The sequence below is a fragment of the Lolium rigidum genome, chromosome 4 (assembly GCF_022539505.1).
Source record: "Lolium rigidum isolate FL_2022 chromosome 4, APGP_CSIRO_Lrig_0.1, whole genome shotgun sequence".
Classification (NCBI taxonomy): domain Eukaryota; kingdom Viridiplantae; phylum Streptophyta; class Magnoliopsida; order Poales; family Poaceae; genus Lolium; species Lolium rigidum.
Window position 1 is genome coordinate 96,668,490 of NC_061511.1, and position 27,356 is coordinate 96,695,845.

A 27,356-nucleotide genomic window follows, 5' to 3' on the forward strand; every position below is an offset into this window, starting at 1 on the left:
GCACATCAAACACCATACTCTATACATCCGGGAAGTACAAAGATGTACATGGATCTCAAGGAATTGTTCTGGTGGAATAACATGAAGAGAGAGATAGCACAATACGTGGCGGAATGCCATACCTGCCAAAGAGTGAAAGCTGAACATCAAAGTCCGGCAGGAAAGTTACAACCTTTACCAATCCCAGAATGGAAATGGGAGGAGATAGGAATGGATTTCATCACCGGACTACCCATGACAAATAAAAAGGACATGATATGGGTAATCATGGACCGGTTGACGAAAAGTGCACACTTCTTAGCAGTAAACCAGCAGGATAAAGGAGAGAAACTCATCGATCTTTACATCAAAGAGATTGTGAGTAAACATGGAGTGCCCAAGAAGATCATGTCAGATCGAGGATCCGTGTTCACATCAGCATTTTGGAAACAATTACATGAAGCCTTAGGATCCAAGTTAGACTACAGCACCGCCTATCATCCCCAGACAGGTGGACAAACAGAAAGAACAAACCAGATATTAGAAGATATGCTTAGGGCGTGTTCCCTAGACTTCGGAAGATCATGGGAGGAGCACTTACCACTAGCAGAGTTTTCATACAATAATAGCTATCAAAGTAGCATCAAGATGGCACCATTCGAAGCTCTGTATGGAAGGAAGTGTAGATCACCGATATGTTGGTATGAAGCAGGATCAAGCAAGGAGTTCAATCCAGATTATGTCAAGGAAAAGAAGCAGATCATCGACATCATAAGAGACAGGCTCAAAATAGCTCAAAGTCGACAAAAGAGTTATGCCGATCAAAAGAGAAGGACATGGGAGCCACAAGTTGGAGACATGGTATACCTTAAGGTAAGCCCGATGAAAGGTCTTCAGAGATTCGGAGTAAAGGGAAAGCTGAGCCCTAGATACATCGGACCTTTCAAGATACTGAGTCAGAACCGAGGGTTAGCCTTTGAATTGGATCTACCGGGAAGGTTAGCTCAAGTTCACAATGCATTCCATGTGTCTCAACTCAGGAAGTGTTTAAAGACCCCAGATGAGCCAGTATCACATGATGAGCTCGAGTTAAAACCAAACTTAACCTATATTGAGAAGCCAGCTAAGATTCTCGAGGAGAACTGGAAACAACTCAAGAATAGAGCCATTAAGTAATGCAAGATTCAATGGAAGCATCACCCCGAGAGCGAAGCCACCTGTGAAAAGGAAGAAGACCTGAGGAAATCGTACCCAGAACTGTTCAGGTATTACAACCACAACTTCGGGACGAAGTTTTCTTTAAGGGGGAAAAGTTGTAATGTCCCAGGTTTAGAGACGACCGAGGGGTAGATTTTAGAAAGGGATGTGCATTGCATCGTAAATTCTGGGGAAATTTCGCGCTTTTAAAACAAAACTGCATCGAAGGGGGACAAGTTTCTCTCTCGACACCTTACAGGGTTAGGGTTTCGAGAGTGCGACAAACTTGCTTCTCACTCAACTAATTTAGGGTTTTGAGAAGAGAGGAGAGCAGTGCGTTACAACTTAAGTTGCATGATTGAATTCAAACACAAGTTGTGTTTGAATTTCAAATTTAAACAACACATGATTATTTCATAATTCAAAATTGAGGTAATTCATTAAACAGATTATAAATAATCAAGAATACAAATAATATAACTACTATACAAAGCTCATTAAGGAAAATTGGAGCTTTATTGATAATCACACAAGATACATTGTCATTTACAATATTCAGAAATGAATTAAGAAATATTACAACACATTACAAGAATTGACTAAATGAAAAAGAAAAAGAAAAAGAAAGAAAATTACAATTGAATGATCTATCCTAAACTACATAAGATGATCATCATGGAGATCTTGCTAAAGAGGATCTTGATCTTCATTTGGAGCATCACATTGTTCCCTGCAATCACACACACAAAGATCAAATACAAGTTATGCCAAGTGGCAAAGAAAATGGTAAATGGAGAGGATATGACCATGATCAGCCGAGCTGATCCATCCACTGGACCAAGTACCAACCAGCACACACATAGGAAGCTCACAAGATTGTGTGCATGTCTCACAACACACACAAGTCAGGGAGAGTCACCAACAAGTGTCAGGCAGTGCTGTCGACCAGAGAAGCAAGGGCCAGGCACAAAAAAGCTTTTTACATCCAAAACCCTAGCCATTAGCATCGACACAAGCTTCTGGGTAGGAACAAGCAAGAACACAAGAACATGAAGAACAACCACTGCTGTTCAACCTATTCAAACAGCCACAGAAATTAATCAAACACCACAAGCTGGCAAGGAGGAGCAGGGCAAACCAAACCACCAGAACCAATCCTCTACACCAACAACTTAAGGAGCTGGAGTGAGGTATAAACAAGAAATCATGGGCAAACATCTGTTTTGCTCATAAATAAGCATGTGCGCAACACATACACAAGCCAGAGGGTATGATTAGCCTGTGTGCATCATCATTTGGTGTTAAACCATTTGATGCTGGCAAAAAGGGAATAAGCCAGAAGAAAATCATCCTTAGGAAGAAATGGTCAAGCCCAGTGTATTATCACTGAGGAAAACCAAAGAATCCAGCAAGGGATTGATTCACAGCTAGCCTACCCCAACTCACCTAGCACTACATGGTTCACTAACCATCAGACAGATAGATAGATTGAGTCTATTCTTGTTTGTCAACAGCAAAGCTCACTGGAAATCCAACAAGGAATTATCCAGTGAGGTATTCACTAAGTCACAGCAAGCCAACAAGGGTGGGAGCTTCCTGAACATCAAAGAGTTGCTGTTGAGGCCACCTCAACCACTAAAACTGCCCAAACCATCAAGCCAAACACTTGCATCATCACCCAGATGGGTTCAAAAGGAGCTAGGGTCCCCAACAGCTGTTGGCATCCCTCTAGCTCAATCCTATTAATTGTAAGAGTCATCACTGCAAGCAGTTCATCTCATTTATCCAGTAAACAAGGACAAGCCATACACATAAATGAAATTCATAAATCACAAGTAACTGGAACACTTGCACATGATCCAGAGGATCATTGCAAGCATCAACTGATGCTTGAGCAAGCAACAACACACAACAGGACAAGCCTGTGTGACACACACACATCACAGGGTGAGCAGCAGTGAGGCACAGGACAACACAACAGCTTTTACAAGCAACTGATGATCACAAGATCATCAGAAGCTTGCTAGAGCATGCTACATCATGCTAGAACCAATTCCAAGTATTAATACATGGACCAGATAATTAAATCAACCATATAATTGAACAATTGCACCACAGATAAGTGAATAAAGCATTACAATTGTATCCGGAAGCACATAAGAGGCATGAGGTACCACTCGAAGCAAGTACACAAGGACAAGCACCCAAGCACACATCACAGGATGATGCTGCTGCAACCAACAACAATGCTACGACGATTGAGCATTGATCATGAACTTCTATAGTGCACGTCAGAAAATAGCACAAGATATAGCACACGACATCGGTCTTGCAAATTGCAAGGATGACACACAGTCATCAAGCCAGGGGCAAGAAGCTGTATACACATGAGAGGCATGGTATATAGAGCAACAACAGGAGCCAATAAATTAAGCAAAGCATCACAGTATGCTCATGAGCAAGAGCTCATGAGTTGCAACAACAAGTTATAGGGAAGAACATCACAGCATAGTAGCTAGGAACCATGGCAGCAGACACAGACGAGCATATGCATAGCACAGCGAGCAAGCATACGCATAGGGTCATGGCACATGTAGGTAGCAGCAGCTAGCACAACACCAGAGCAAGCATAGCGCAAAGCACACAGAGGCGTAGCAGCAGCATCACAACATGGCCGCATCACCATGAGGAGAAGCAGGCCAGTAGCTCGAGCTAGACGAAAAGGAGGAGGAGAGAAAGGCAACGGAGGCGAACTAACCTGGAGCAGCACCACGGCGTCACCGTGGCGGCACCGCGGCACAGCTTGGCCACGGCAGCGCCAAGCCATGGCCAAGTCAGGCGGTCGCCGAGGCGCAGAGGCTCGAGCGCAACCACGGCGTGGCACACGGCCGCGCCACGGCACCGGGAACGTCGGCGGCGACGAGATCGCCGCGAATCACCATGGCTACGTCGCAAAGGCGATTGGGGCGAGCGGTGGCGGCGAGGAAACACAGATCGGCGCGAACCGATCAGTGCGCCGTCGTGCGGCTGTTCGATTGCGACCGATCTGGCCGGCGGGGATGGCCGGTGGCGGCCGGACTAAGTCGGCGACGGTGCAGGCGACCATGGCGTCGCGGGAGAGAGGAGAGCTAGGGTTCGCGAGAGAGAAGGAGAAGGGGACGGATGCGTCCGACCGAGCCGGACGTGCGGCTCGGGTTAGGGTTAACCCGCTGGGCCACCCTGACAGGTGGGCCCGGGGGCATATTTAGCCATTTCACAAATTCCATTTAATCATGAAACTTTGAAAATACATAGAAAATGATAAATAGCTCTAAAAAATAAATAAAAATATGAAAACTACTCAGGATAAAATTCTCTATCATAATAAAATATGAAATGGAATTTTGGAAGACAAACAAAATTAAGTCCAAATTTGATGATTAAAATAATCATTTAAATCACACCTTATATTTTCAATAATGAAAATAAGTCCATAAATTCTGTTGGATTTTAAAAACACCTTGACAACATTTCAAGGTTGTATTTTTACCCTAAACAGAGTATCCCTAAATCATTCTTAGTATTAATCTCTCACATGAAATGATAAAAACACCGGAAGGGGGGGACCAACCCTAAAAACTGAATCATGCATAATTGCTTCTTTAACCATTGCCCTTATCGGATAATGATGCTATTTTTCAGCAACAGAGGACAAGGGTTAGTCCACACCATCCAACTGCAACACTTTGCAGTGTTCAGGCAAGTTCATCACTTGCTCATTCCATTTGAGTATTTTTACCAAATTACTTGCAAAGTACTATGTTTATCACTATTGCATAAAAAGCAAAACCACTATTTTCATTACTATGAATATGACTAAGTGGTGGGAAATGGAACCATGGATTGTATTGATATGGTGGAGGTTCCATTGCAAGGGTTTATATCCATCTAGGATTAAACAAAAAATGTCGTCCAGTGATTCTTGTGCCGTAATACCCGTGTTAACCATAAGATCCGGAGTGGGACGGAGTAGTCAAAAGTGTTTCCACCTCTAGTACATAAACGGATGCGCTTACCGTAGACACTTGATCTCGAGGGACAAGCGGTGGGGTGGGGATCCCATTCTAATTCCCCACGGTAATGCGGTCTATGATGGGTTGCATTGGTCGGCGAAGGACCATGGTTGTGACCTCGAGTAGTTGTCGAGGTCGGAAGATATCCTAAGTGGTATAGGCCCGGCGAGGACCCAGGGTCGGATTTGCAACAATGGGTGGGTGTGCGAGGTAGCGGAGGAACATGATTGGCTATGACCTTATACCGGGCCTCACACCGAAGGAATTGTGGACGGGAAAGCTGCCGGTTGGCACCAAGGTTAAGATCTCTTATGGGTAAAGCAACATACCTCTGCAGAGTGTAATGAATCGTGACTGTCACTCCTCGTTCCGGGATTTGGAACTGCGAACGCTGCCGGAAAGGAACTCCATGAAGTTCTAGTAAACCGGTGAAGGCTGACGGACATAGTTCTTTGGAATAAAAGCAACCTCTTGAAGAAATGTTTATCAAAACCTGCATTGGTATTAGACTTTACGGTCTAATATCGTATCTAGTGCATTAAGCACCTCTTTTCTATAATGAACTTGTTGAGTACGCTCGTACTCATACCACTCTTAAATCCCCTGCTTAGATTGTGCGAATCGGCTGGAGGAGGACAACGACGACCCTGAAGGAGCCGAAGTCATCGGCTATGAAGAACCAGACCTCTCTGGAGGTGTTGAAGGTGTAGACTACCTCATATTCTACGGAACCGGGGAGGGTTCCGGAGGAGAGCAAGTTTAGACCGACCAAGTAATAGTAGTATCCAAGCAGTACGAACTCTTAGTACTTAACTGCTCGAGGGGAATAAATGTATAACCTAGTAAGACATTTATATTGTAAGTTAAGTTGGGTTTGCCTCGAACCCAGGAGTATCCCTCTTAGGACCCAAGAGGAGCTCCGACATGATATGTACATGTTGCTTGTAATAATAAATGAATGAGTTATGGACCTGCTATGTTCTGTTGTACTACTCTGAGGGATGTAATATTTGCGGATTGGTACTTCATGAATGTTATATCAACGACTAGCATACTACAACATGTCGTGGTATGCAGGGTCACCACATACGGTCAGTTGATCGGCAAAAGGATCAGCCACAGATCGGCGATCGGAGGAAAATTACACTGAAACAGGGGCGTCGGCAGTCCCGCCTGGCACGGCGGTGTCCGACGGCCCAGTTTCCTCACACGCCGTGGTCGAAGCGGCGGCCGACGTCGCAGCGGCGGCAGTCGACGTTGTAGACGGTGAGGATGACGAGGTAGGAGCCGGAGACGAAGAAGAACTGGCCGGAGTGGGTCCAAGGATGTCGGTGTGATGGCCCTCGTACCAAATCCTCGTCTCCTCGTCCATCAGGGCCGTGTTGCCGCCCATCAGAAACGACAAGTCTGTGTTCCTCTTCTTCGCCGCCGCTGTCGTCTTCAGCAGGGCGATCCGGGCGCCTTGGTTGGCGAGCATCTCCTTCCACCTGCCGTCAAATTTGTCGTCCCTCCCGGCGGCGTGCGTCCTCGCGTCGGCCCAGCACTTGTCGAACGACGCCTGCTGCCTCTCGGCGGGATGGCCCATCTTTTTGAGGTCTTTCAGCTTCTTCTGGCCGAGTTCCGGGCGGCCATCCGACGAGCCAGGCGCCGGAGCGTCGGGGTTGTACTGTTCGTTCTTGCTCTTGGCGAGGTTCTTGCGGGTTTTCGCCCACTTCTTGCACCTCTTGATGCGGGAGAAGACGTTCAGGAACTTGAACGTCAAGCCGGTGTCGTCATGGTACATGTCGAAAGCACGACACATCTGGGGAAAAAGAGGCGGCGAGACGGGTTAGCTCACGGCGATCACTACACAGGCAGGCACACTGGGGACAGCTAACCTTTTGTTCGAAGTCGGCGCCGCTCTCTGGGCGAGTCTCGATCTCCTCCTATATGTCGTGCAATTTTCTGCACGCCGTCTGTATGATCCCCCAATGGGTGCCCATGGCCTTGTCTCCCCGGTTCATGATCGTCTTGTTGAAGTAGGGATCGACGAGCTTGCGTTCGTCGAATGCCTGGTTCACTCGAAGCCAATACGTGTCATACGACTGATTGGCCCCGGTTACGCCGTTCATGGACACGGTCATCCAAGCTTCGGCGAGGCACTCCTCTTCCTTCCCCGTCCATTTGATACACGGTTCGGCAGGCGGCGAGTCCTTCTTCCTCTTCTTGTTTCCCTTCGATAGGTTGTCGTCGGCGACCTCGGCTTGAGTTGGTTGTTCTTCTTCTTCTTCGACGGCTTGGCTTACGTCGGCCACATCCTCCACCCACTCGTTGCGCACCGCGACAGCTGCAGTCGCCCTCGCCTCCTCTTGCGTGAAGAATCCCGGGTTCGCATCGGCGGCCATGGAGCCGGAGTTGATCATCTCGTGGATCACCTCGTCGTTCGGCGCCGCCATCGCACCGAACGGGAGTGGCCCTCGTCGCAGGGCCGGCGAGATGCCCTCGTGCTGGTTCTCGTTCAGGTTGCCGACGGCGAGCTCGGGCGGCGACGGCGTGAACCTGGACGTTTGGCTGTAGGTGGCCTCTTGGAACATGGCAGGCGACGACGGCGAGAAGCTCGAAGGGGAGAAAGTCGACGGGGAACTGCTTGTACCTTGCATCGGCCATTGGCCGGGGAACATGGCGGCGGCGCCGCCGCCGCCAGCATGGCCCATGCTCATGGCCATGGAGATCTTCCTCGCTTGTTCGTCCTGTGCGGCCGCCGCCGCCCTCTTCGCGGAGAGTTTTTTCTCCCTCTCCGCCCTGGCGCTTGTTTCGATCCGGCGCCGCTCGGCGTCCGCCGCCCACCTGTGCATTGTGCATTGGACAGACCCGGCGGCCGCTCCTTCAGCGCCCGCGGCTTCCTCGCCTTCGGCGGCATGGTGGTGGACGAGAAGACGAGGAGGAGAATGGAGATGCCTATCCACAAATTCGGCGGGAGAGAATGGGGATATGCAAGCAAATTGGAGGGAAATCGACAGGATTTGGCTTTCCTGTCGCCGACTACGAGGGTCCACACGACGTTTCGCGCCAAATTCTTTCGTCCAGAGTCCCCGAGCGCGCCTCGGCGGACCGGGGATGGTGTGGGCTCGCCGGATGAATGAAGGGCCAAGTCTGAACGAAAACGAAGAACCGGGGTCGCGACTGGGCCGAATTTCACCATCCGGATGAGAAAAATGACGCTGGGGGCCTCGTCGGGGAGACGAATGGAGATGCTCTAAGCATGTGTAGAGGAGCCACCGGACGGGCGGTGTTTGGCATTGGGTGGAGACGGCACATGGCGTAGAAAAAAGTGCAGGGGAGAGCAAAGAGGGCGTCAGTCTGCTGCTTGCCACTGTCGTTGCAGCTTGTGAGAGGCGTGGAATGAGAGAGATTGGGAGATGGGCTGCTGCTACTTGTTTGAGGTATGTCTCTCACAAGATCGGCTTAAGTAAAGCATGCAGTGCGGTTTTGACTTCTGTGGTCTGACTATAAACGAATGATATGTTACATGTAATATTGTATCTCCAGAGATCATTATACAGAATTTGCTCTGCAAAATGGAATGAACTTAATTTTTTTGGACGTTTTATGTCAAGGTTCAGTCTTAATTTTCCTGCACATATCGGTGTTGCAGCGTTTGAGTGTTAAGTGTTACAAAATTTCAGTCCTAAGTATTTTGGAAAATTTCAATCTGTACATTGCATCATGGTTTTAAATAGTCGGCTATAGCTGGGCTATAGCCTTTCAGGAGACCTGCCGCTGCGGCTATGCCCTTTGTAGGCTAAATGAGAAAAATCGCTAATAGCCGGCTATAGCCTAATTTAGCCCCTGTTTAGCCTCTAATTTTAGCCGCTAAACTTCCTGTATTTTGAATTTATCTTCTCTTTTATTTTTTATTTCTTGTTTTCTGAATTTGTGTTCACTATAATTAGATAAAACTTGTGAGTGAATACCTGAATACTTGTTTGCCTTGAATAGTTAAATGAGTTGTATCACGAATCGTATTTGAGTCATAGTTTTCCTCTTCTTTTGGTAAGATATGACAAAAATATTTCAAATTTTTGAAAAAAGGCTAAATGGAATAGCCCGCTATAACCCGGCTATAGCCTTTTATAGCCTCTAAAAAAATTGCGGCTAAATGAGATAACTGGCTATTTTAAACTATGCATTGCATGTATAATGTTTGGCTCAGGTTCTTCAATCTGTATTTTGTCTATAAGTATGGCTCTGGTTTTAAGTTTTCAAGTCACTTTTAGTATGTCCTTTGCACGTATAATATTTTCAATTTTCAATTCACTTCCTAATACTAACATACTATAGATGGTTCAATCTTTTGTTGCTGTTTAGCTGAACTGAAGAAACAACACAATTTGAATATCGATAACTGAATTTACTTGTGCTGTTCTCTGTCTGAACTTTGAAGAATCAGAAGAGGGCTTCTGCCTCGTGGGCTACCAGCTGTTGGACGCTAACTATATGGAGGAGGCCATCGCAAAGGGAATAGAGGAGGTCTTCGGAAGGGGCCATCGGAGGACGCAGCGTAGGCATAGTAGCGGACGGAAGGAGCCGTAAGAGCGGAACAGAGAGCGCGGCCACTCCTCGGAGAAGCATCGGAGCTTGCCAGAATGGCTCCTCCGCCACTGGCTGCCTGGACGAGACCGTCGGAGTGCCAGCGGCAGAGCTCCATGCAAATCTCACTACTTCTGCACAGATATACATTTGTTATGCAGGTACTTATGTTGTTACTTTGTCAATAGTTCATGTATGGGAAAATTTGCTACGGGACACCGTTATTTTCTGTCGTTTGCCAAAACACACCGCTCGATTCTGTCTTTGCCAGGTACCATTATAATTCTGTGGCACATTTGCCAGAACACACCACCTGACCGAAAACGGAAAGTTATGTATTTTTTATTCAAAACCAGTCATCCCAGGTAAAAGTGCAAAACTTTCCGTTTTCGGCTAGGTGGTGTGTTCTGGCAAATATGCGATGAAATTGTAATGGTACCTGGCAAAGACAGAATCGAGCAGTGTGTTTTGGCAAACGACAGAAAATAACGGTGTCGTGTAGCAAATTTTCCCTTCATGTATTTAGTAACTCCGATTTATGCTCTGAAAAGGACCCTGCCAGCTGAAACAGGTAAAACTAAAATGCTCTGATTGGCATATAGTGGTTTGTATTTGTTTTGCCTTCGCTTGGTGTTTTTAGATGGTTTTCAGTAGCAGTTTTAAAGGCACATGCAAATTCTAAGAAAATTGTGCTGCGCTTACTAGATCTTTTTAAAAGTAGATTTCTTACTGGGGAAAATTGCCCGTGCGTTGCTCCGGGTTGATTGAAAAACTCCTTAGTCTTTTCCTTATCATGACATCACTTTTGACTTAAATATGGATTTTAGTGGTAAATGTCCCATGAATGGCCCAATATTTTATACGACATTCGTTTACATGACAGAAATATTGCCCCTAAATCCATCAACATGCGTAGCCTAGCCTTACAAAAGGATACAACACAATTATGATTAAGCACATGGTAATAACATTTGATCATTTTTTGAAGTAGTTTCTACCCATCAAACTTTTATTTACAACCTCCACTTACCGAAATTATATATATGATGTCTTCTGTATCTTGTTAGTGCTAAATATTTTTTGCAAGTTACATGTTGTTTCCTTCATACCAAGAGTGTCAATATTTTTTTTTGCTACTCATTATCAATATATCAGTTACAAAATTCTTTTATTTAGTAAATGATGTATGAGGTCGAAATGGGATGCATGATGTTCATGTGCTTCTACACTTTACTTGGTCCTACAAAATCCTCGTTGCGAAAATTTCCAATAGCAGTTTGTTTTTTATACAAGTTTTAGGGTGATTGGCATTTTTAATAACCGTTCATCTGCCCCGATCTAATGGTGATAATTAGACGGAACCAAATTGCTGGAACCGGAACCGCGGGACCGGAACCAAAATTTATGGGACCGGAACCTCAAATATAATTTACCAACATTATAAAAGACAAACGTCCGTTTGAATGGCCGGAGCATCTGATTAGTGTACACAAATCTTAAAGCAACGAATAATTCATCATATTTACACATATCTTAAATCTGCCCGGTGTAGACCAAAAAACCACCTCATATCAGTACTATCCGCTCGTCTCTCTCACAGCCGCTCAGTCTCTCTCACTCTCTCCACAGCTGCGACGCAGGTGACGGTGAGGGGACGGCGATGGAGTCCTGGCGATCCCCGCGACGGAAGGGATGGCGAGGGGACGGCGGCGGCGGGTCTCTCCCGTCCATCTAATGGAGGGGAGGGGAAGGGGACGGACCAGCCTGCCCCGGCGATCCCTGTGATGGAGGGGACGGCGGCGGCGGGTCTCTCCCGGCCATCTAATGGAGGGGAGGGGAAGGGGACGGACCGGCCTGCCCCGGCGATCCTCGCGAGGCAGGGGAGGAGACGGCGGCCATTCGACGGAGGGGAGGGGAAGGCGAAGGGACCGGCCTGTCCCAGAGATCCCCGCGATGGAGGGAGGTGAAGGCGACGAAGGGGATGGGACGGTGGGAAGCGCTTGTCGCCGCGGCTGAGGAGGGGAGGAGCGGCGGCAGCGACGTTTGTAGAGGCCGGAGAGGGAAGGAGCGGCGGCTGCGGCGTGTAACGTGACCGGCGAGAAGAGAAGCGGTGGCGGCGGCGGGTGGCTGTTAGCCGACGGAGCTAGGGGAGGAAGGAGTGGGCGGCGGCCGCTTCGGCGCAACTTCACATGCCCGGTAAGGCATCGATCATTGCCAAATGCCTGGTGACCTTAGTATAGCCTACTTCTGATGCCCTGCGCTTATCAGTATTTGATGTATCTCCAGTATTTGATTTATCTTCGGCATTTCTTCTGATGCCCTGTGCTTATCAGGATACAGAAGGTATGATTGTTCTGATATCGTTAGCTACATGGGTGGTGTGAACTGTGGCAAAACGACAATGACAAGAATCTGAATGCACTTAAGAAGCATAATCTTGTAAGGTTGTCCTCCTCCGATAGTTCTTTCCCCTGGTCTTGAAATTTTCAATTTTGGACTAATATTCTCACGATGCTTCATTACTCGAACTTTTGTAATTCTGTTTCTAGGTCCAGAGCCACTGGTGAGGACTTTTCGTTGAGCCATCTGATGAGAGGAGGCCGTTCAACTACACATTTTTACAGTATGTAAGACGGCAGGTGCATGTGTTTGATCTAAGGTAATGTATAGCTGTGATTGGAGAAAATATCTTACTATGCTTACCACATTACCGATGAACAGAAAAATCGAGTTGCCGTATGGTGAAACAATAAAAATGCCTTCTAATGATGTTGGAACTTGTTCATTTGGCGTTTGTGAATAGTGATATAGTCAACCTTTATATACAATAACTGTGGTACTAATCTTACTGATAACATCAGCCCTTATTATGAACTTGAAACTTATCGGAAGCCAGCTGATGATCACAAGGATTTTGTAACCTATAACAGTTGCTTAGAACTAGTAGCATATAAATAACAAGTCAAAACAACTGGAAAATTGAAGAGAATTCTAATAAGATCATTCATCACCGTTTGAGCAACTTCAAACTTATCGGAAGCTTAAAAATAATAGGTGATGGTCACGAGAATTTTGTAAGCTATAACAGTTGCTTAGAAGTAGTAGCGTACAAATAATAAGTGAAAAACAACTGAAATTAGTTTGGCGTCAAGTTTGTGCTCTATTTCCATTAGTTGCCTGCCTATCTTCTTCGCATGATGTGAAATGCGCTCGTCGACGGTTTGAAGTATCATATCCATCTGTGAAAAATAAAATAGCAACCCGTTGTGTACAAAGCTAAATGATTAAATTTCATGTATCCTTTCTGTGATATAGAAAAGGAACCAAGGACTTACTTGTTGGCTACTAATAGTCTGACATTGTGGTTGTGCTCGATAGGTAACATCTTCATCCACGATTTTATTTGTGTAGGTAGCATGACCATTTGTAGTGTTTGTCGGTCCATTTGGCACACAAATTTGTTTGGTAACCTTGCACAAGGTAGAATTCATCAGTCTTAAGAAACAAATAATCTTAAATATAAAAATCACGTGTAGAAAGGTACCACTCCTCGATCTAGATTGCCGGAACCATAAGCATCTGTTCTAAGTTTTGCATTGTCTTCATTCCAACGTGCCGAGCAACGGAGGTTGTATAGCAGAATAGATAACGAGCCAGCACGGACATGCTCCCAGTACCAAACCTATAGCATACATTAGTTGATCAATGATAAAGAAGCATGCATCATGTCATTAATTGTAGAATGTTAAACTAGTGTTGTGGCACATACTTGCAGCAAAGGTAGATTTCCTTGAAGAGCCTGGTCATCGTCTTCATTAATGTTAGAGTATATTTGGTAGTTATAGATTACACGGGATTGTATTAGGATTGTTTCCATATTCTCCCTAGGAGGTTTCTGAGCTTCCAAGTCTTGTACTCTATATATACTCGCCCATGAGGTGCAATACAACATCCAACATATTCCGCCAATCTCTCTCCCTCTCTATCCTTCTACATGGTATCAGAGCGGCGCCGATCCTAACCTAGCCGCCGCCCAAGCTTCCGCGCCGCGCCGCCCCCGGGGAGGTCGATCTCCATGATCTACTCCGGGGGCCGCGCAACCCGTACGAGGGTTCGTCCGCCGATCTGTTGATCCGCTGCCCTCGAGTCTTTTTTTTCCAATCCGTAGATTGGTTTTCCTTTTGCTCCGCCGGTCGCTCAACCGGCGTTTTCTTTTTTGGTTTTGCCGATCATCGATCGGATTGAGTCGCCCACCGCCGTCGTCATCACGCGCCTCTACTCCGACAACGGCATCGACTGCACCAGCCATCTTCATCAACTGCGCGGCACGGCCGCATGCATCACACACGGGACGCCTACGTGCGACGCAGCTGCTGTCTCGCCCGCGCGGTCTCCATCGCTGGTCCGTCTTCACCGTCATCGCCCGGGACATCACCGACAACGTCGCCAACGACTCCAATCTGCGGCACGTCGTCCACGCCATGGCGCGTACAACGCCGCCGTCGGTCTGATCAACCGACCGCGCGCATGTCTCCGCCAAGCACGTCCCCGAGCACGCGCCTACCACCGATTGAGCATCGGGTTGCCGCTGCGTCGCCCCTTCGGGTCGCAGCGCCGCCGCCTTTGGTCCATGCTGCTAGCCAACGACGCGCCTTCTGAGGCGCGTACATCGCTGGTGGCGTCCCGCCGCTGCACCGACTCGCGCCCTGCAGCTACGACTTCATCGGCCCGTCAGGCCGCAGCGTCGCCACACGCGGTCGCCTTCACCGTCCCCCGCGCGTCGATGTCCGAGGCCACCACAGCGCCGCCCCTTCGGCGCGGGTCGCCTCCATCCGCGCATGGTCTTCGTCACGCCGCTGGGTCTTCCTCGCCTACTTCGTGTACCGCCGCCGCGCCCCCATCCCAGGTCGCCGCTGGGCTCGCCAACCTCTTCAGGTCGCGCTGGGCTCGCCGACCACCGCAACACCCGTCTAGGCGTCCAGCTTGACCACCCCTGGTCACCGCTGGGTTAGCCGCCTTCTACGTCTTCGTACACTACAGCTTCGCCGCCAACGTCCTCGCCTCTTCCCCGACTACGTCACCTGCTACTCTACTCCGACACCCGTCGTCGAGACTCGCCTCTTCCCCGACTACACCATCTGCTCCTCTTCTCCGACACCCGTCGTCGAGACCTCCTCAACTAGTCTACTCCGACATGGCGCGCACTTTGTAATGTTCCCTACCCTCGCATGCCTGGTACTGGCAACACCGGAAGTGCCTTCGTCCCCGACACGTTCCTGAGTCTGGAAAACTCGCGCCGGACGTCTCGTCTTCATCGGCTTCGACAACGTCTTCTTCGGCATCGCCTCTACGACTGCCTCGACCGCGTCACCGACTTCTTCTATGTGTACTCGGTTCTGGCAAAACCGAAGTATGCCTTCGTCCCCGACGTGTGCCTGGTTCTGGCAAAACTATGGTTGCACTTCGTCCTCGATGGCTCGGACTGCATCGACTTCGGCATCGACAACCTCCACGACTGCCTCGACGCATCTCTGTCACTCTCGTCGCGCCCTATGCTCTTGCGGCTTCATGTGCGGCTACCTCGACACCGGCACCCGACCATGACATCGACCACGGCATCCCCTCGCGCGGCTACCCCGACCAAGGTTGCACCGCCCAACGCTCTCGGCTCCCTCGACATTGGCACAAGGGCTACCACCTCGCCTGCGCCTCACCAGCTTCCTCTACAGTCCAAGCATCCACGACGCAACTCCGTCCACGACGCTCCCGCTATGACTGCGGGGGAGTGTCAGCCCGTTGGTTCCTACCTTCGGCTTCTCTCCAGTCTGACCGTCCGCGATGCTACTGTTGTTCACGTCGCTACCGCTACGACTGCGGGGAGTGTTAGAGTATATTTGGTAGTTATAGATTACACGGGATTGTATTAGGATTGTTTCCATATTCTCCCTAGGAGGTTTCTTAGCTTCCAAGTCTTGTACTCTATATATACTCGCCCATGAGGTGCAATACAACATCCAATATATTCCTCCAATCTCTCTCCCTCTCTATCCTTCTACAATTAAACTTACAGATGCAACTAAACAAATTGTTCAATGTGAAAAATCCCCAGTTAAATTTGGGAATGTCTAGCACGTTCTCAACAAGTTTTAAATATTTCTTCTTAACGTAGCCATTTGTTGTTGGTGCTAGAATAACGCCGATAGTGTACAACACAAATGTCATGATGAAATCATCAGGAGTTTTGGATGCTATAATGAGTTTCTCAAGGTGAGAAATTAAAAGTTTCCCTTCAGTTCCATAAGCATCCAACAAATTTTTGTCAAAAGGTTGTTGCATATGGACAATTATGTCTTTCTCTTCTATCGAAAGGTCCATTATTTGCTTTACATCTGTTAGAGTGATTGGAATGTCGGTACCACCGATGTAGATAGACTGCTTGTCACTCCTGTAGCGCTTGGCAAGCCTCACCATCATGGGACGTCGGAGTTGCACTGGGTGCATATGTGTGAGCCCTCCAAAACTGGTCTTTGATGAGATTGCTTCTTTGTGGGCTGGTGATAAACGTTTCATGGTGGCCCCGAACCTTCCGTGCATGTTTCTCAGAGATTTCCTGGTGCACAACATGAAATATGTGTTTAGTCCGAAAAACGTATCTATGTATGCAGATATTTCAATAAAAATGAGTAATAAAACCTCTTCTGTTTCTTCGGGGGGTGGCCATTCTCTTTCATCATTATTTGTAGCATAACTCTCACTCTCCATTTGTGACAGATTTGGCGAAGAGAAACCGGATTACTTCAATGTTTCTATGTTGTGTGATATCAAGAGTAAAATAACAAGTCAGAAGGATCAGGGATATGATGACAGAGATATTTAGCAGCTTAGCATGGCTATGGAAATAATAGCAGAACTGCAATCATATGACAATATTGGTTGGAATTTCCATGTCGCCAGCTTCTAGGACTCAAGTTATTTTTTCGAACTTTCAGTTAGCAGTTCATGGTTTTCTTGAAGATCTGCAAATGAGGGCAAGTTTTGTTGTTTACAGTACCTTCTTTCCGATGCGCTGATGGATATTTGCTGGCGGCGAATAGTGCGCGGTCGTCGCCAGGTGCTGGGTCAATGGCTCTTGACAGCGGCGACGTGTAGATGGCGACAAGTACACCGGAGTCTATTTCGTGTTTTTAGGGACCGCGAGTTTTCTCGTATTCCTAGAGGATACTATGAATTACCCAGCGAGACGATAATTACTGAACCTGCCACCAAAGTGGAGTGGTCAGAATTGCAAGGCGCTCTGTGTGTACATGTTTATGGTAGAAATTCCGAATTGTATCACATCAAGCCTGGGTGTGTACCACCGGAAGGATTGGTCCTCCTCTTAAATCAAGAGGATGTAGATGAAATGGTGAGAGCCCATCAAGATACAAAAAAGTGTGATTTGTACATTGTGGCAAATCATCATTTTCGAGGTGATGGTTACGATGAGAGTGACGAGGTAGGGTATATTGCCAATCTTGTGTCGTGTCATTTTTTGCATGCATTATTTTTATATTAACTTTAATACTTTACTATGCTTTTCGCCAGGATGGTGATGATGGGTCGAATGATGAAGCCCCTTTTGGTGCCTGCCTCGATGTTGGTCAGAGTGGAAAGGACGAAGATAGATCATCGCCATGAACGAATATTATGTGTGCTTTTCATTTAAAATGATGAAGCTCCTTTTGGGTCGAATTATAGTGTGCTTACCATGAACGAATACCGGTTGTCGTCGATGATTTTGTGTTTTTTAAATTGTAATGTCCGAAAGTCTTTTTGGCTTTCGGTTAGGTGCCACTTTGGCCGTTAGAAGAACAAATTTGCTCCTCTAAAGGTTGTTTGCCTTTGGGTTACAGATGCTCTTATGTGAAGAAAAGACTCGAATAGTCAATTTTTTTTGCATGAAATAGTCAATTTATTTCACTACTGAAGTTACTTGCACTATGAGTAGTCTACCAATATTTCATCGGAAGTGCCACCACCTATTGATGCATTTATAAGAGTATAAGCATTTGCAAAAGTAAATGGTAGTACTGGCATAGCCAAAAATGCGATTGAAGAAAACAACTCCTCCTTGATCCATACTTATGTGTTAAGAGTGTAAGTAATATCTGCTAATTGATATGCTTAACAACCATCCTAGATCCTGGTTTCAGCAACAGGTCCATGATCACCAGCTACGTCAGTAAGAGGAGAAACAATCCCAGATTCGCAAATATAAACTAGTACCCCCGCAGGGCCGTAGCATGTTACTGAGACAGGAGAAGGTTTATGCTCCATCTGATCCGCTAAAGGCTATCCTTCTAGACATAGGTGCAGTCCAGCTAACACCCTTCATTGACATCACCGTAGCATCGTTCCCATATAGTATCAATAACTCTAGATTAGAAAAAAAAAGCCTTCTGCATCGCAAGAGAGCTCTCTCCAGTAAAGAACGTCTCATCAGCAAAGAGGAAAGGGGAAAAAGAAGTAGAAAACCCAGAGTTGCCAGTGGCCAGATGCCCAGATATTCAGCTGCCTCAATCACGAATCACGACTACTGCGACTTATCTTCCTCGATCTGTTGTAGAAATTGAATCCGTCTTCCTCGCTAACAAACGTCTTGATAACGATCTCATGGTACTCTTTACAATCCCCGCTCATATCAGCCATATCTTCCTGCATATCACATACAAACTAACAATTCATATTTTTAATCACGGTACAAGTATAAAGCAGAAAAGACCGAGGACAATATTATACGTGAATCATTAACGATTTAAAAAAGATTGTATGTACAACTAGTCCTTACCTGATTATATACTACGATATAGAATGGTTAAGTTCATAGCTATAATGGTACCAGTCAAACAAAGCATCCGAGGCCATACACATGCCATAAATATATAACTAGCCCTACCAGCAATATTGTATCTAGTGGTGAACATGTAATAGCAAGAAGCAACCAGGTTCAGTTTCATGCCAAACTGTTGATCGTCTATTAAAAACTGGACTCTCGTATAGTTGATTACAGTATCGCGTTATCTTGCTGATTTATTTGCTGCTCACATATCTGAGCACATGGGTAAGCTGATACAGTGATACTTACGGTACTTTTCATGCATATTTGGAGAAAGCAGCATCAGACTGCAAGCTCAACAGATTCAGAACACTATGTATAAAAATGGAAGACTTGTTTTGGCAGGACTCAGCTAAAGCACAGTACCAAAATAAAACTTACACTGTTACACACTATGTACCAGGTAGGACTTTAAAAATCTAGATATTGTGTTAATATAATTAACAATCTATAATTGCAACAGAAAAAGAAAAAATACTCGCAAAGCTGACACCAAGTTTCAGACTTCAGAGAACGCAAATGGGTGCACTTGCATGGCAAGAAGCAAGCAGGTTCAGTTTCAGCAGATGTTGTACACAGCAGATAGCTAAAGCATTGACAGACGGTGCCCGAAGAGGTCAAAGCTAAGGATGGCAATTTTACCCACGGGTACGGGTACCCGCGGGTACCGTACCCGCATGGGCAGGGTATGGGTACACTTTTATGCCCATGGGTAGTACCCATACCCTGCCCGTTAAGTCATGGGCAGGGCACGGGTATAGCCTCGTACCCGCGGGCCGCGGGTAAACCCATACCCTGCCCGTTTATTGTCAAATCTTACGTGACATATCTATTTTTGTTGACTTATGTGTTAGAATATGAGAATGTGATTTCTATATTATGTTAATTGTATGTACTCAACTACATGTTATTAAGTTGAGATAGTTAATTTTTTTAATCAAATTTGTTATCGATAAATGTAAAATTGTGATTGACTTGTGTACAATTTATCCTACCCACCGGGTACCCAATGGGTACGGGTACCCGCCGGGTATGGGTATGGGTAAAGTTTTATACCCATGGGTACGGGTATGGGTAGAAGTTTGTACCCATTGACTATACGGGTATGGGTATGGTATTGCTCTACCCTGCCCATACCCTGCCCATTACCATCCTTAGTCAAAGCTAATCAAACAGCGGAAAATGATAGGGCTTAGTTCAGGGATTAAGCCAATGTATTAATATTGAAGGACGCCAACACTAACGATCATTCTTGTCACCATTGCCACATGGGCAGGCACCAGAGCTTGAGACCCTTACATTAGTAGTATAGATTTACTCAGTAATGCGCGTCGACCGGCCAACCTATCCAATGCTACAAGAGACTCCTTTGATGATACTTTGTGTGCAAATTTTAATACTGTGGTTCCGCAGTGATGAACAAAGCAATGTGCTGGTAGTAATGTAGTATTATTTTTTTATGAATCGGAGCTTACCGACGTCCACAGAAGCGATGCTCCCGGCGATCCCAGCGAAGCTCCGGCTGATTCCCGATACCGAGGGGATGGGCCAGTGACTCCCCGGCGATCCCCGTGACGGAGGGGAGGGGGTGGCGACGGAGATGACGGGGCAGTGAATCTCCAGGCGATCCCCGCGACGGAGGAAGGGGCGGCGGCGGCGGCTCTCGGCTGCGGCGGACAAGACGGGTCCCGCGACGGGAGCAGGGCGTGGAGGCTCGCGGCGGAGGAGAGGGGGTGTCGACGCTCGAAGGACAGGCCGGGGCTGTGAGTCCCGCGACGGGGGGAGGGGCGGCGGCTCGCGGTGGCGCCTCGCGGATGCGACGGAGAAGATGGGGATGCGACGGAGAGGCCGGGGCCGTCAGTCCACGCGTCGGGGCGAGGGGTGGCGGCGGCGGCTGCGGGGCGGCGTCGGCGACTGTCTCTCTGGGAAGACGACTCAACTCGTTTCTGTTCTGGCCCGCTTTTCCTTTTCTATCCCTTTTGATTTTGGTTTCGTACAGATTCGATGAGTTGGAGTCTAAAACGTGCTTTCAGAATTATCGTAGCATCGTACTCCTCGAAGTTACAGAAAAGTTATCACTGATTTAATCAACGGTCAAGAAAAATTAGATTAGACGGAACCAAAGTTCCGTTCTAAAAGAGAAGTTTTAGGGTGATTGGCATTTTTAATAACTGTTCATCTGCCCCGATCTAACGGTGATAATTAGACGGAACCAAATTGATGGAACCGGAACCGCGGGACCGGAACCAAAATTTGTGGGACCGGAACCTCAAATATAATTTACCAACATTATAAAAAACAAACGTCCGTTTGAATGGCCGAAGCATCTGATTAGTGTACACAAATCTTAAAGCAACGAATAATTCATCATATTTACACATATCTTAAATCTGCCCGGTGTAGACCAAAAAACCACCTCATATCAGTACTATCCGCTCGTCTCTCTCACAGCCGCTCAGTCTCTCTCACTCTCTCCACAGCTGCGACGCAGGTGACGGTGAGGGGACGGCGACGGAGTCCCGGCGATCCCCGCGACGGAAGGGATGGCGAGGGGACGGCGGCGGCGGGTCTCTCCCGTCCATCTAATGGAGGGGAGGGGAAGGGGACGGACCAGCCTGCCCCGGCGATCCCTGTGATGGAGGGGACGGTGGCGGCGGGTCTCTCCCGGCCATCTAATGGAGGGGAGGGGAAGGGGACGGACCGGCCTGCCCCGGCGATCCCCGCGAGGCAGGGGAGGAGACGGCGGCCATCCGACGGAGGGGAGGGGAAGGCGAAGGGACTGGCCTGTCCCAGAGATCCCCGCGATGGAGGGAGGTGAAGGCGACGAAGGGGATGGGATGGTGGGAAGCGCTTGTCGCCGCGGCTGAGGAGGGGAGGAGCGGCGGCAGCGACGTTTGTAGAGGCCGGAGAGGGGAGGAGCGGCGGCTGCGGCGTGTAATGTGACCGGCGAGAAGAGAAGCGGTGGCGGCGGCGGGTGGCTGTCGGCCGACGGAGCTAGGGGAGGAAGGAGTGGGCGGCGGCCTCTTCGGCGCAACTTCACATGCCCGGTAAGGCATCGATCATTGCCAAATGCCTGGTGACCTTAGTATAGCCTACTTCTGATGCCCTGTGCTTATCAGTATTTGATGTATCTCCAGTATTTGATTTATCTTCGGCATTTCTTCTGAAGCCCTGTGCTTATCAGGATACAGAAGGTATGATTGTTCTGATATCGTTAGCTACATGGGTGGTGTGAACTGTGGCAAAACGACAATGACAAGAATCTGAATGCACTTAAGAAGCATAATCTTGTAAGGTTGTCCTCATCCGATAGTTCTTTCCCCTGTTCTTGAAATTTTCAATTTTGGACTAATATTCTCCGATGCTTCATTACTGAACTTTTGTAATTCTGTTTCTAGGTCCAGGCCACTGGTGAGGACTTTTCTGTTGAGCCATCCGATGAGAGGAGGCCGTTCAACTACACATTTTTACAGTATGTAAGACGGCAGGTGCATGTGTTTGATCTAAGGTAATGTATAGCTGTGACTGGAGCAAATATCTTACTATGCATACCACATTACCGATGAACAGAAAAATCAGTTGCCGTATGGTGAAACAATAAAAATGCCTTCTAATGATGTTGGAACTTGTTCATTTGGCGTTTGTGAATAGTGATATAGTCAACCTTTATATACAATAACTGTGGTACTAATCTTACTGATAACATCAGCCCTTATTATGAACTTGAAACTTATCGGAAGCCAGCTGATGATCACAAGGATTTTGTAACCTATAACGAGTTGCTTAGAACTAGTAGCATATAAATAACAAGTCAAAACAACTGGAAAATTGAAGAGAATTCTAATAAAATCATTCATCACCGTTTGAGCAACTTCAAACTTATCGGAAGCTTAAAAATAATAGGTGATGGTCACGAGAATTTTGTAAGCTATAACAGTTGCTTAGAAGTAGTAGCGTACAAATAATAAGTGAAAAACAACTGAAATTAGTTTGGCGTCAAGTTTGTGCTCTATTTCCATTAGTTGCCTGCCTATCTTCTTCGCATGATGTGAAATGCGCTCGTCGACGGTTTGAAGTATCATATCCATCTGTGAAAAATAAAATAGCAACCCGTTGTGTACAAAGCTAAATGATTAAATTTCATGTATCCTTTACTGTGATATAGAAAAGGAACCAAGGACTTACTTGTTGGCTACTAATAGTCTGACATTGTGGTTGTGCTCGATAGGTAACATCTTCATCCACGATTTTATTTGTGTAGGTAGCATGACCATTTGTAGTGTTTGTCGGTCCATTTGGCACACAAATTTGTTTGGTAACCTTGCACAAGGTAGAATTCATCAGTCTTAAGAAACAAATAATCTTAAATATAAAAATCATGTGTAGAAAGGTACCACTCCTCGATCTAGATTGCCAGAACCATAAGCATCTGTTCTAAGTTTTGCATTGTCTTCATTCCAACGTGCCAGCAACGGAGGTTGTATAGCAGAATAGATAACAGAGCCAGCACCGACATGCTCCCAGTACCAAACCTATAGCATACATTAGTTGATCAATGATAAAGAAGCATGCATCATGTCATTAATTGTAGAATGTTAAACTAGTCTTGTGGCACATACTTGCAGCAAAGGTAGATTTCCTTGAAGAGCCTGGTCATCGTCTTCATTAAACTTACAGATGCAACTAAACAAATTGTTCAATGTGAAAAATCCCCAGTTAAATTTGGGAATGTCTAGCACGTTCTCAACAAGTTTTAAATATTTCTTCTTAACGTAGCCATTTGTTGTTGGTGCTAGAATAACGCCGATAGTGTACAACACAAATGTCATGATGAAATGATCATCAGGAGTTTTGGATGCTATAATGAGTTTCTCAAGGTGAGAAATTAAAAGTTTCCCTTCAGTTCCATAAGCATCCAACAAATTTTTGTCAAAAGGTTGTTGCATATGGACAATTATGTCTTTCCCTTCTATCGAACGGTCCATTATTTGCTTTACATCTGTTAGAGTGATTGGAATGTCGGTACCACCGATGTAGATAGACTGCTTGTCACTCCTGTAGCGCTTGGCAAGCCTCACCATCATGGGACGTCGGAGTTGCACTGGGTGCATATGTGTGAGCCCTCCAAAACTGGTCTTTGGTGAGATTGCTTCTTTGTGGGCTGGTGATAAACGTTCCGTGCATGTTTCTCAGAGATTTCCTGGTGCACAACATGAAATATGTGTTTAGTCCGAAAAACGTATCTATGTATGCAGATATTTCAATAAAAATGAGTAATAAAACCTCTTCTGTTTCTTGGGGGGTGGCCATTCTCTTTCATCATTATTTGTAGCATAACTCTCACTCTCCATTTGTGACAGATTTGGCGAAGAGAAACCGGATTACTTCAATGTTTCTATGTTGTGTGATATCAAGAGTAAAATAACAAGTCAGAAGGATCAGGGATATGATGACAGAGATATTTAGCAGCTTAGCATGGCTATGGAAATAAGTAGCAGAACTGCAATCATATGACAATTTTGGTTGGAATTTCCATGTCGCCAGCTTCTAGGACTCAAGTTATTTTTTCGAACTTTCAGTTAGCAGTTCATGGTTTTCTTGAAGATCTGCAAATGAGGGCAAGTTTTGTTGTTTACAGTACCTTCTTTCCGATGCGCTGATGGATATTTGCTGGCGGCGAATAGTGCGCGGTCGTCGCCAGGTGCTGGGTCAATGGCTCTTGACAGCGGCGACGTGTAGATGGCGACAAGTACACCGGAGTCTATTTCGTGTTTTTAGGGACCGCGAGTTTTCTCGTATTCCTAGAGGATACTATGAATTACCCAGCGAGACGATAATTACTGAACCTGCCACCAAAGTGGAGTGGTCAGAATTGCAAGGCGCTCTGTGTGTACATGCTTATGGTAGAAATTCCGAATTGTATCACATCAAGCCTAGGTGTGTACCACCGGAAGGATTGGTCCTCCTCTTAAATCAAGAGGATGTAGATGAAATGGTGAGAGCCCATCAAGATACAAAAAAGTGTGATTTGTACATTGTGGCAAATCATCATTTTCGAGGTGATGGTTACGATGAGAGTGACGAGGTAGGGTATATTGCCAATCTCGTGTTGTGTCATTTTTTGCATGCATTATTTTTATATTAACTTTAATACTTTACTATGCTTTTCGCCAGGATGGTGATGATGGGTCGAATGATGAAGCCCCTTTTGGTGCCTGCCTCGATGTTGGTCAGAGTGGAAAGGACGAAGATAGATCATCGCCATGAACGAATATTATGTGTGCTTTTCATTTAAAATGATGAAGCTCCTTTTGGGTCGAATTATAGTGTGCTTACCATGAACGAATACCGGTTGTCGTTGATGATTTTGTGTTTTTTAAATTGTAATGTCCGAAAGTCTTTTTGGCTTTCGGTTAGGTGCCACTTTGGCCGTTAGAAGAACAAATTTGCTCCTCTAAAGGTTTTTTGCCTTTGGGTTACAGATGCTCTTATGTGAAGAAAAGACTCGAATAGTCAATTTGTTTTGCATGAAATAGTCAATTTATTTCACTACTGAAGTTACTTGCACTATGAGTAGTCTACCAATATTTCATCGGAAGTGCCACCACCTATTGATGCATTTATAAGAGTATAAGCATTTGCAAAAGTAAATGGTAGTACTGGCATAGCCAAAAATGCGATTGAAGAAAACAACTCCTCCTTGATCCATACTTATGTGTTAAGAGTGTAAGTAATATCTGCTAATTGATATGCTTAACAACCATCCTAGATCCTGGTTTCAGCAACAGGTCCATGATCACCAGCTACGTCAGTAAGAGGAGAAACAATCCCAGATTCGCAAATATAAACTAGTACCCCCGCAGGGCCGTAGCATGTTACTGAGACAGGAGAAGGTTTATGCTCCATCCGATCCGCTAAAGGCTATCCTTCTAGACATAGGTGCAGTCCAGCTAACACCCTTCATTGACATCACCGTAGCATCGTTCCCATATAGTATCAATAACTCTAGATTAGAAAAAAAAAAGCCTTCTGCATCGCAAGAGAGCTCTCTCCAGTAAAGAACGTCTCATCAGCAAAGAGGAAAGGGGAAAAAGCAGTAGAAAACCCAGAGTTGCCAGTGGCCAGATGCCCAGATATTCAGCTGCCTCAATCACGAATCACGACTACTGCGACTTATCTTCCTCGATCTGTTGTAGAAATTGAATCCGTCTTCCTCGCTAACAAACGTCTTGATAACGATCTCATGGTACTCTTTACAATCCCCGCTCATATCAGCCATATCTTCCTGCATATCACATACAAACTAACAATTCATATTTTTAATCACGGTACAAGTATAAAGCAGAAAAGACCGAGGACAATATTATACGTGAATCATTAACGATTTAAAAAAGATTGTATGTACAACTAGTCCTTACCTGATTATATACTACGATATAGAATGGTTAAGTTCATAGCTATAATGGTACCAGTCAAACAAAGCATCCGAGGCCATACACATGCCATAAATATATAACTAGCCCTACCAGCAATATTGTATCTAGTGGTGAACATGTAATAGCAAGAAGCAACCAGGTTCAGTTTCATGCCAAACTGTTGATCGTCTATTAAAAACTGGACTCTCGTATAGTTGATTACAGTATCGCGTTATCTTGCTGATTTATTTGCTGCTCACATATCTGAGCACATGGGTAAGCTGATACAGTGATACTTACGGTACTTTTCATGCATATTTGGAGAAAGCAGCATCAGACTGCAAGCTCAACAGATTCAGAACACTATGTATAAAAATGGAAGACTTGTTTTGGCAGGACTCAGCTAAAGCACAGTACCAAAATAAAACTTACACTGTTACACACTATGTACCAGGTAGGACTTTAAAAATCTAGATATTGTGTTAATATAATTAACAATCTATAATTGCAACAGAAAAAGAAAAAACACTCGCAAAGCTGACACCAAGTTTCAGACTTCAGAGAACGCAAATGGGTGCACTTGCATGGCAAGAAGCAAGCAGGTTCAGTTTCAGCAGATGTTGTACACAGCAGATAGCTAAAGCATTGACAGACGGTGCCCGAAGAGGTCAAAGCTAATCAAACAGCGGAAAATGATAGGGCTTAGTTCAGGGATTAAGCCAATGTATTAATATTGAAGGACGCCAACACTAACGATCATTCTTGTCACCATTGCCACATGGGCAGGCACCAGAGCTTGAGACCCTTACATTAGTAGTATAGATTTACTCAGTAATGCGCGTCGACCGGCCAACCCATCCAATGCTACAAGAGACTCCTTTGATGATACTTTGTGTGCAAATTTTAATACTGTGGTTCCGCAGTGATGAACAAAGCAATGTGCTGGTAGTAATGTAGTATTATTTTTTTATGAATCGGAGCTTACCGACGTCCACAGAAGCGATGCTCCCGGCGATCTCAGCGAAGCTCCGGCTGATTCCCGATACCGAGGGGATGGGCCAGTGACTCCCCCGGCGATCCCCGTGACGGAGGGGAGGGGGTGGCGACGGAGATGACGGGGCAGTGAATCTCCAGGCGATCCCCGCGACGGAGGAAGGGGCGGCGGCGGTGGCTCTCGGCTGCGGCGGACAAGACGGGTCCCGCGACGGGAGCAGGGCGTGGCGGCTCGCGGCGGAGGAGAGGGGGTGTCGACGCTCGAAGGACAGGCCG

The 27,356-nt window shown here is 46.3% G+C and overlaps 3 long non-coding RNA genes across 3 annotated transcripts; all 3 read left to right on the forward strand.

Moving 5' to 3' along the window:
- The first annotated feature begins 17,024 nt into the window (after nucleotides 1-17,024).
- LOC124708934 lies at nucleotides 17,025-17,545 on the forward strand. Its single transcript, XR_007005366.1, has 2 exons — nucleotides 17,025-17,292; nucleotides 17,382-17,545. It is a non-coding gene; the product is annotated as an uncharacterized LOC124708934 (long non-coding RNA).
- Nucleotides 17,546-21,664: 4,119 nt separating this feature from the next.
- On the forward strand, nucleotides 21,665-24,433 carry LOC124708779. The gene is made up of 4 exons (XR_007005322.1): nucleotides 21,665-21,719; nucleotides 21,857-21,967; nucleotides 22,071-22,180; nucleotides 24,033-24,433. It is a non-coding gene; the product is annotated as an uncharacterized LOC124708779 (long non-coding RNA).
- Nucleotides 24,434-24,457: 24 nt separating this feature from the next.
- Nucleotides 24,458-25,034, forward strand: LOC124708780. Its single transcript, XR_007005323.1, has 2 exons — nucleotides 24,458-24,757; nucleotides 24,847-25,034. It is a non-coding gene; the product is annotated as an uncharacterized LOC124708780 (long non-coding RNA).
- The last annotated feature ends 2,322 nt before the right edge of the window (nucleotides 25,035-27,356 follow it).